Source organism: Dipodomys spectabilis, unplaced genomic scaffold, assembly GCF_019054845.1.
Source record: "Dipodomys spectabilis isolate Male_0828 unplaced genomic scaffold, ASM1905484v1 ptg001174l, whole genome shotgun sequence".
Lineage (NCBI taxonomy): Eukaryota > Metazoa > Chordata > Mammalia > Rodentia > Heteromyidae > Dipodomys > Dipodomys spectabilis.
This window is the reverse complement of record NW_024871851.1, coordinates 36,836-47,456: the sequence shown is the minus strand read 5'-3', so window position 1 is coordinate 47,456 and position 10,621 is coordinate 36,836. Positions and strand designations below refer to the sequence as shown.

Sequence of the window (10,621 nt, the reverse complement as noted above, 5' to 3'; positions counted from 1 at the left end):
AAAGAAAAAATGATAGTAACTAAGGTATAGCAGAAACCGTTCTAGGAAACCATTTTTGGATATTGAAGAACTAGTTATCAACTAGGCTTATTCCTCATTGCCTTTAGCATTCAAAATCTCCTAGGCTAGTTCTTAATCTCTGTGTGATAAATGTATCTCCTTCTATGCTGTTCTTTCATACCTGATCTCCTTTGCTTTCTAAAAATCTGTCTTTCTATATTTCTCTGTGAACATTTTCTGATACTAAATACACCTACAAAAATGAAAGAGGATGCTAATGTAAGAGTCCCATAGCTCATGGGTCATTAATGTAACAAAATGGGAAAGGAGGACATATTTATTGCTAACTCAATCATTCTTACAAGCTTCAATGTCACATCATTTGGTTCAGATTTCCATTCTTTGTCTACATAGTGACATTAAGTGCACATAAATGCAAATATGAGCCAGGTGTTGGTGGCTCATGCCTGTAATCCTAGCTACTCAGGAGGTTGAGACCAGAGGATTGTGGTTCAAAGCCAGCCTGGTCAGGAAAGTCCATGAAATACTTACCTTCAATTAACTCCAGAAACTTGGAAGTGGTGCTGTAGCTAAATGGTAGAGTGCTCAATTTGTGCTGAAGAGCTGAGAGACAATGCCCAGGATCAATATTCAATAATCACAACCAACAAAAAATTACAAATATGGCTTTAAGTTTCCCTCAAAGGAATGATGAAGTCAATAGTAATCTTCCCAAATGATTTAGTAGTGCACCTACTTTTGCTGACTTATTTGTTATGGCTTCTTTGCTAAACATATTCTCTTCATTAAAAATTGTCAAATAGTAACTTTATAATAAACTTCATCTAATATTTCTTGGTTCAAAAGAGAAGTACATACAATTGATGTCACTTAGCTTTCTTACTGTCTTAGTTCAAAGCCAACCCAGGCAAGAGAGTCTGTCAACCCTTATCTGTAATTAAACACCAAAAAAGCCAGAAGTGGAGGTTTGGCTCAAGCAGCGGAGTACTAGCTTTGGGCCAGGTGGGAAAGAAAGACAACTGTTCAGGGACAGGGTCCAGTCTCTAAGTTCAAGCCCAGCACCAGCACAAACTAAATAAACAAGGAAACAAAACAAACCCTGGGCATTTCTTTGGGACTCTCCTTAAAATAGTGGTGGTCCGAAAATAGGCTGCTTTTGCTGATCATACTCACTGGATCCTGCTTTTTTGGAATCCTTATTGCTATGGAAAACTCCGGACTTGACTAAAGGAATTGATAACTGATTCCTGCAACAAGAGAATCATCTCAGGAGTGAAACATCCATCCATAAGACACTTTAAAACCTCCATATCTTTGCTTCTTTGCAGTAGAACATTTTTAAAATAAAGTGATTTCCTTTTGTTCTATACTGGCCCTCAAATGACATATTGTTTCCTTTTGTAATACTATCAACCAGAAGTTCACAGACAAGTTTTATATGAGTAAAGGACACACTCACAAAAGTCAGGGACAGAGTTTCCTTCCAGTCTAGGATCCTTTTCTTATACAGTAAAAAGGAAAGCAATAGTTAACTTGAACTTTGTCATTTCTCTATGTTCAATTCCTCTCCTAGGATCAGTTTCCACATCCAGTAACAGTTACTTCCACTTACTTCCAGTAACAATCTATGGTGCTGCTCCAGAAAAAAATGAATGTTTTCTGGTTTCATTGAAATAGCACAAGGATACTTTTGGCCATGAGGTAACAGGTGTTTCAGAGACAACTTAGTAAAGAGAAATGAAATTTAAATTGCTTATAAATACATTATCCATGAGAACATTTTGTTCCGTCTTCCTATGTGCTCTGTAAATTAAGGTGAATTTTAAATGGGAAGAAGGTTCTCAGATCATTTTTGTGAGTCTATGTGCTGTACATTAATTTCCCAAGTGTACATGAGTTAAGAGTAAGAGAAACAATAGCAATTATAGGAGAAAAAGAAGTTCTGTGTTTATGTATAAGTGTTCAATAAAATATAGAAGACTCAACAAATAAGAAAACATTGAAAAAATAAAGCCAAATCCAATATGTAGATTTATGGGAGTGATATAGAGAAAGCAGTACTCCTAAGTGGAACATGAAGCATGAGGCCACTGCCTTTCTAAACCACGCTTGCTAATCACGTAAATGTGCAAAAAGGAGAATGGAAGAATGATTATGTTTCCAATGCAAGTCAGATATAGGAGAGTAGACATAACTGGAAAAAAAGAATCCATTTTGAGAGAACAGGAATTATACTAGCAATGAACCTGGTGGCTAAGATCACATTTCTTTTTCTTTCCTTTTCTTATATTCTTTTTGTTGTTGTTGTTGTTGTTTGTGGCACTTGAAATATAGGACAGGTTGCTGTCCCTCTGAAACGCAGCTCAAGGCTAGGGCTCTTCCACTTGAGCCACAGTGCCACTTCCAATTTTCTAGTAATTATTGGAGAAAAGAGTCTCCAGGACTTTCCTACCCGTGCTGGCTTTAAACCCCAATCCTCAGATTTCACAACAACTTGGTTTATGATCACATTTCTAACAGTGTACACTCAGGATATGAGTTAAAAATCTGGGCTAGAGGTTAGACTTTACACTCACAAAAGTGTTTGAAGTTTAAAAGTTGATACTCCTGGAAAAATAAAACCTAAAAATGTAAAGGAGTCTGGGAAGTTCAATTTGCATCCAGCTTGGACAGTATAGGCTTTGAGACACTACCTATAATTAATCAGCCAAAAGCTAGAATACCAGTCACAAGCAACATTGCTGAATAACAGCTTTAGGTTTTTGCATACATACATACGAACATACACATACACACAGAGGCACTTATAGGTGCACACAAAAAGACACAAATGAAACAACTCTCAGAATATGTAGAAAAGTTAGAAAACAATAGAAAATAAGTCCTGTGCAAGATTAGAATCAAATGATAATTTTAAATATTAGAAAGCCTTCAAGTGAACTTTCCCCCAGAAGTTGAGAATATTACATAGGTAAGGGACCAGAGATAATAAGAGAGTCAAGTAATCATTATTATTATAGGATCCATGGTAGAATGAATCAGGGAACCCTGCAGGTGCATCTGAAAATGTTCATATCCTGTGTCAAATGTTAAAGCATCTTTGAAAATAGTACATAAACAGTCTGAGCATTCAGTCTAGTGGATAAGATCATAGGAGAAGTTCAGAATTGCTAGTCTGTTTCTAGATTAAATAAACAAACTATGGCAGGGCAAAGTGCTACAAGCTTGTAATTCTAGCACTCAAACAGGAGATTAGAGAGTGGAATTACTTAATGATACCTTCCCTGGACCAGGTAGAATAGTTTTGTCTCAGTAAAACAAATCAAACAACAAAAAAGGAATACACAGTTGGAAGTTTGGGCTAATTTTGTCATTATGTTTTGAGAAGTCAAGTTTCCTATTGAATGCAACTCATATATATCCTCAATTGTGTTTTAAATGCTCTCATCATTACAGAACATTCCTAGATGAAAAATAGCTCATGATTCCCATCCAAAAATTTGCAAAAGTAAGTAAGCCTCATTCTGTTGGATTCCAAATTAATGGTGAAGTATTACAAAAGCTTAAACCTGGAGAAATAGCAAAGTTCATCTAATGTAGGACTTTGTAGACCTTGTTAAATTAGAATTTAGATTTAAAATATATTTTTTGGTTTTGTTTGTAATTTCATATTCTATAGTATACTACAAAATTCTTTTTAAGTAGAGGGATTAATTGAAAAATTCACAAGTGATTCTGGCATTCTATTTGTCTAGATATTCTTTCAAGAGAGTTATAATTAGAACATAGTTAATAGATAATTCCCACAGTTCATGTATACTATGTTAATGTGAATAATCTAGACAGAGTTGCCAAAAAATGGATGACATTAATTTATACATTTAGAAAAACCAATTTTTTATGGGTTTGGTTTAATATGGTATGAATAGAGTAATTGTGTGACATCTTCTTTCTTCTACCTATATGTAACACAGGAAGTCATTTCCTTATTTACGTGCCTCTGTATACATGGAGAAAAATGCTAGGTTTGGGGTTTGTTTTCAATTTTGTTTTTGTTTTATTGGTTCATCCTAGAGCTTGAACTCTTGGCCTGGACAGTGTCTCTGAGCCTGTTGATGCTCAAGTCTCGTGCCCTACCACTTCAACCTCAGTGCCACTTGAGTCTTGCTTTTGTGGAGAATTTTTTTGGAGATAAGATTCTAAGAAACCTTCTTGCCTGGGTGGGCTTTGAACCATAATTTTTTTATCTTAGCATCCTGAATATCTATGATAGTTAAAAAAGTATAAATATAAATAATATTTGCAAGTGTTCTGATCTCAAGAATACTAGTGGAGGAAAAATGATGCAGCTCAATGTATTGTGGTGTTCTTTTCAGAACAAGGAGGGCGTCACATTAGCAGAGGTGTAGTATTTTTTCAAAATAGAGATAAGGTATTCATGATGTGAATTAAGGAATTTTAAGGTGCCCCTTAAAAGTTGGAAACTGTTGGGCTAGGATGACTTTATGGCATAAATCTTGGGATTGATGGTCATAGAAATAATAGCTTACTCTGATAAACAATAGCTTACTCTTGAAGAATTAATTATTACACATGCTTCATAGTTTTATCCTCTACCAGAATGTGGCTATTTTTCTGTTGACTTCTCAGTCTGTAACACCCCATTGGAAACTACATCTATTGCAGAATTATGTAACATGCAAACAGGTACTGTTTGGAATCTCTCAGAAATGTTGAGAATTTAAAAATGAGTAGTTATTAGTCATAGGAATTTTGAAGAACACATATATTCTGTCCTCTTAACAACTTACTTACTTTTAAAAGTTATGGGTTTCCATAGCATTAAACAGTTTTCTGTTTTAAAATGAGAAAATACTAAATTTATTCTTTTTTGAAAAATTGGGCAAGTATATTGTGAAAATATTGTCTAGTTGGATAACATTCAAGTTGATGACCCTCTGATAAATAAGGGGTAATTAATTCAAATTAGATGCCAAATAGTATTGATTTTTAAAATATTACTACATAAAGAATATTATTTCCTGTGCCAATACAGTGAAATTATATTTTACGCAGCTTATTTTTCAATTTTATTATCAAAGTGATGTACAGTGGGGTTATAGTAATTGTAAGGTATTAAATCATAACTTTTCAAATTTGTTAACCTTCTCTCATTTTCTCACAGTTTTCCTTGACCCCTTCATCCCTCACATTTCCAATATATTGTCTTGTGAGTATTGCTATTGCATTGGTTTGCCTTTTGTCCTTTGTCTCACCATTATGCTTTTCCTCTTCCCTTCGCTAATTAAGGTAAATGTATATACAATACAAAATGATATACTGGAAGGATAAACCATAGGGGGAAAACCCAAAGAAAACAGAAATCACATAGTTCATCAAAAACAACAACCACAAATGAAAAAATCTGGTTATATATCTTGGAATTAATTTTGCTTAGCATCAGCTAATATGGTTATATATATGCATAACAAAGCCACTGGAATATAATAGCTGCATGGATACTATATCATGAAAATAGCATGTTAACTTTTTGATTTTAATGGTGGAATTAGGATTGGTGAATTCGCGGTTCTGATAAAGGATTTTCAAGAGTTTTAAAGTTATGACAGGTAAATTTTAATTGTTCAAAATTTTAACAACTTAGCCTATTACAAAAATTTAAATTGCCTGGAAGAATAGTTTTCATGCAAAGAAATCCAAGGAGACTTAGTAGAGAGGGAGCAATGTGGATGAAGATGGCTCTTTTTCACACTAAACAAACAAACCTGTAAATCCTGTAGGGTCCCTTGGAATTTTCCTTACCCAGGAAATATATTTTCACTGTTTGAAACAAGGTTGTATTGGAATTTAAATTCAAAGTACTTAAAAAAATAAGGCATCAAAATTTGTGAATTTATCTTTAATTACTAAAGAGTAATTCTCTGAAAAAGATAATTTGAGTCAAAATATTTAGGGAGAAAGTGCTCTTCATAATGAAAGAAGGTGTTGGGATTACACATTTTTGTTTGTAACACATTCCACAATGTCTTTGGATGTGAAGCAGTGAAACACAGAAAAAAATCTGATTGGATACTTCAAACCAATAATTTCACATTTCTATGTGGCTCACAAAAGTAATATCCTTATTAATATGAGATAGTGAAGACTTCTGTTATTACATATGCCAAAAAGTTCAGAAAAGAATTGAGCAAATGGAAAAGTTAATAAAAAAAAGTTTTCTTAGAAGACTTAGCTAAGCATATTGTATTCAGCAGTGAAGGGAGGTCAAAACTTTTTGATATAAATTGTGTTAGTATTTTTACTCCCTAAAGTGAGTTTACAGAGCCTATTTGGCTCACTACAATGCAGAACTGATTGAATGAAGACATGAAAATAAATTCCACGTCCAAATGAGGCAACTTAAAGAGTTTTAAAAGAGACATAATGAAGATTTAACAGTGGTGGAGCCCATATAGTCCTTCAGCTTCACTAGACATGAAGCCAAGAAGCTGTGATTAATTGGAACTCCGGCAAGAGCTAAGAGGAGGACATAGAAGTAGGACATAGAAGCATTGTCCTTTTGTAACGGACACTGTCTTCCAAGGTATGGGTTATTTAACTCTATTCTCCTCCATACATCTTGGTGAACAAATGCAAGACCAAGAGAAAATAATCTATTGAAATAATTTTGCCTAGAATAACTTCACTGTTCCTGATATGGTATCTAAGCAGAACCTTAAAGAGAAGATAAAAGTGCAGTATTTTTTGTCTCCTATCAGCATCTTGTTAGGAAAATATATTTTTGAGCTTAGACAATTCTGATTGAACCAACAAGTGATGGAGTACTTATTTTTGTGGGCACTTTAGACACAAGAAGTCTTTTAAGGTAAAAGAAAAAAAAATAGCCAAATATTTGTGATCACAGCTTCTAGGGCTGTATTCTGGAGACAAAGTTTTACATTAGATTTCTCCTCATTAACATAAATGTTGTTTCATGGCAACCAAATGCAAGAGGGATATTTAATGGACTCATTAAATATCAATGGCCAATTAAACAGCATGAAAGAAGAAAATGGCAAATAATATTTAATGAATTACTTTGCCAGAAGAAAGAAGGAAAAATATAATTCAAAATCAATTGACTTAAAACTATGAAGAAAGAGTAGTGAAGAGATATTAGAGAAAATATAGAGTATTGTTTTTTCTCCAGTGGAGTAATGGGTTCATGATCTTGTTTCTTCCACTCTAACCTCACAAGCTACCAAGTGTGTCTCAGGACTGGATTATACAGTTCAGACAGAAAACTCGTAGAAGACAGATACTATTTGCAGCAGATGTAGGTGATTTATAACCTTAGACAATCTATTTAATTCTGTTCAAAATTCTCCCCTATCCCAAACTTCCCTCTTTGAACAGTTTTGTTTGCTTTTCCCAAGACTGCCCTTCATTAATTGCTTAAAATTTTGAGAGGTCATATTCATACTCTCTGGAGATTGCTGTTTGGTTGTGATTTTTCTGTTTTTTGTCTCTTGTGTTTTTTAACTGAATTTTAAAAGGTTGTGCAATTGTTTTACAATTAAATATATCCATCTAATTGTCCAATGCTCCTAGATCGGAGTCACTCCTTCCATCATTCTCAACCAACCCTTTGTCCAAGATTTATTTCCAATTTACCACTTCCTTTATCATATTTGTACATTGAATATTCTAGCTGTACTTGCCCCTTGTTCATTTTTCATTCATTCTATGTCTTTACTATAATAACTCTCTGGTTTCAACTTCCTGATAGTCATTGTGTTAAACTGTCTATTAATACTTTGAATGGTTTATATGCATTCCATGGACTTTCAATCCTGCATATTCTTGAACTGATGTCAGCTTATATTTCCATAATTGATTCATCTGCAGCAACAATTTGCTGGAGACTGGAGAGGTGAATCACCTAAACAAGATTTTATTCTCATCCATTTGGAAGATTAATCTTTAGTCAAAAAGAAAGTTAAAAAAATGGTTTAGAATGTATTCCTAACTACGAATTTTTATAAATGGCTTTGTACAATGGTGTGATTGTTTTATTTTACATGGAATAATATTTTCTATTGCCTATAAGTTTTGGAAAAATAAGAAAATTAAAATTTTATTTATTGGAATTCTATTTATTGGAATTCTATTTATTGGAATAAATAAATATCAATTTATTTGTCAAATTATCAACTAATTCTAGTAAGTTTTACTGTGTGAAATATAAAATCAGCACATATAAGTATAAAATATATAATTATATGTAATATAATTAAAAGGCACAGGTTTGCATTGTTCTGTTGTAGTTACTGTATCAAAGGCTACTCTGTTTTAAAGTATTATTCCATTATCTCTACCTTAGTGTTTGATAGAGTTAGACCTAAAGCTTTACCATTTGTAGATTTACAGCATGGAGGCAAGAGGAAACACTGTGATTAAAACAGTATAAATTTAATGCCTAATAACGAAGAGAAACATATGGACTTCTCCTGCAACTATGAAAATATTTGGTGATAAAAAGGCAGTAGTGTAAGTTCCTGCCTGGTTGGATGGTAGACAGGCCAGGACATTAAGTAATCATGCATATGAACAATTTTTTCACCTTCTTGGCTTTAGCTACTTTTGAAATGGAAGGTATAATAAACAATTATATTTTGATAAAATACCTTCTAGTCTGAACAGTTCTGTTTGAACTGTTCATCTCTCTATGATCCCTTGTAACCAAGATTAGTTTTGTTCTAGTAAGACAATCTATGCTGTCAGGGTAAGATATTCTGGTTGGTCTGTTCCCACATGGAAGAAGGGTAAAGGCTCAGGTAGACATTTGTGCCAGTAACACCTCATTTGGGAAAATATCAGCTGAAGAAGTTTAGAAGTAGCTCTTAAGCAACGCTTACTTTGAATCCATTAGGTCCACATAGCTAACACAGTTGGATAAATAAGTACTTGAAAAAGCCATCACCTTTGGACCTATCTATAAATAATTGAGAGTACGATCAAATTCCAAATAAAAAGACTTAAGATAGTCATTGACAAAAAAAATTTGCAAATGTGAGCAATTGATTGATCAATATAATTTTTTTCTACTATTCACAGAATTTTAGGGAAATAAGATCGATAGCATTGTTAGGAACAATACAGTTTCCTTGTTACAAGTAGGCACCCATAGATATAGGCTTGTATAAAGATTGCATCATTAACTACTTAAATTTAGAGGATAATACATGCTTCAGCAGCATGAATACTCAAATTACAATGCAGAGATTAACATGGCACTTGCACAAGGATAACATGAAAATTTGAGAAGTATTCATATGTTTCATTCTTCAGATGCAAGAAATGAAAAACAGTTATTAAAACAAAATTACAACTGTAACAATACACGTAATTCATATAATTAAATTTAGTTTGACATCAGTGTATTAAATATTCACCTCAGAAAGGCGTTTACATAGCATAAACTTTACAAAACTTTTCAAATTAGACGACATTGTCATTTTATCCCAAAGAAAAATAATATTAAGACCTAGAAAAAAAGGAATCAAACTGTTTCTATATGGAATGCAATCAGAAAGGACACATTAATAAACCTAAATATTATAAAATAATGTAGAATTCAAAGTATATCTAGGAGAAAATAAAATAAATTATGAACATTATGCAAACATAGAATATAGAATATTTTAAAATATACTTTTTCAGACAAGCACCAGAAATATTTTAGTTTCTGTACTACTCATTTCAACAGGTAAGTTAAAATTGTTTCTGATTAAAAAATCACAAACTCTGAAGAAATCATTATACATGTATACAAAAACTATTGAATACATTTTGACATCCAATGCAGGCAATTCACTTGGAAGAATTCTTCGGAATCCATGAATTTTTACAGTAAAATATTGGTGTTGCCAGGCACATGTGGCTTATGCCTATAATGCTAGCAACACAAGAGGCTGAGATCTGAGGATCATGGTTCCAAGGCAGCCTGGGAAGGAAAGTCTATGGTACTCTTATCTCCAATAAACCACTAGAAAACTGGAAGTGGAGCTGAGGCTCAAGTAGTAGAGCGCTCACCTTGAGCTGAAGAGCACAGAGATAGCTCCCAGGCCCACAGTTCAAGCCCCATGACAGACCAAAATAAAATATATTGCTCTTATTTGGATTGTGAAAATATTTTGTAGGGACACAAAAGATCGACTTGCATTTTTGAAATTTAAGAAACTTAACCCGACCATTAGGACATAGGTGAACAATTTGTACAGCCTTCCACAACTTCATAGAGGTAGTGATACATACTTATCCTTTTGGCAATATCAAATGCAATTTTTTTCTATGTTGTTCTCCAGGCCTGGTTTTATATAATGGTTCAACAGAAGGAGATCAAGCGTATCTTTGCTAGCTCAATTCTCAGCAGCAAGATGTAAGGGGGACAAGAGGCCTTTAGTTGGGCATTGGTATCTGCATCATGATGAAATAAAGAAGTCACTCTGGTATTATTCCACGTATATGCACTGTGCAGGGGTGTCCATTCATCTACAGTTATTGCATGTGCCGCTTGAGACACCAACTCACTGACAAT

The 10,621-nt window shown here is 33.5% G+C and overlaps 1 pseudogene; it reads left to right on the top strand.

The window, feature by feature from the left end:
• The first annotated feature begins 9,266 nt into the window (after window positions 1–9,266).
• On the top strand, window positions 9,267–9,363 carry LOC122102983 (annotated as a pseudogene).
• The last annotated feature ends 1,258 nt before the right edge of the window (window positions 9,364–10,621 follow it).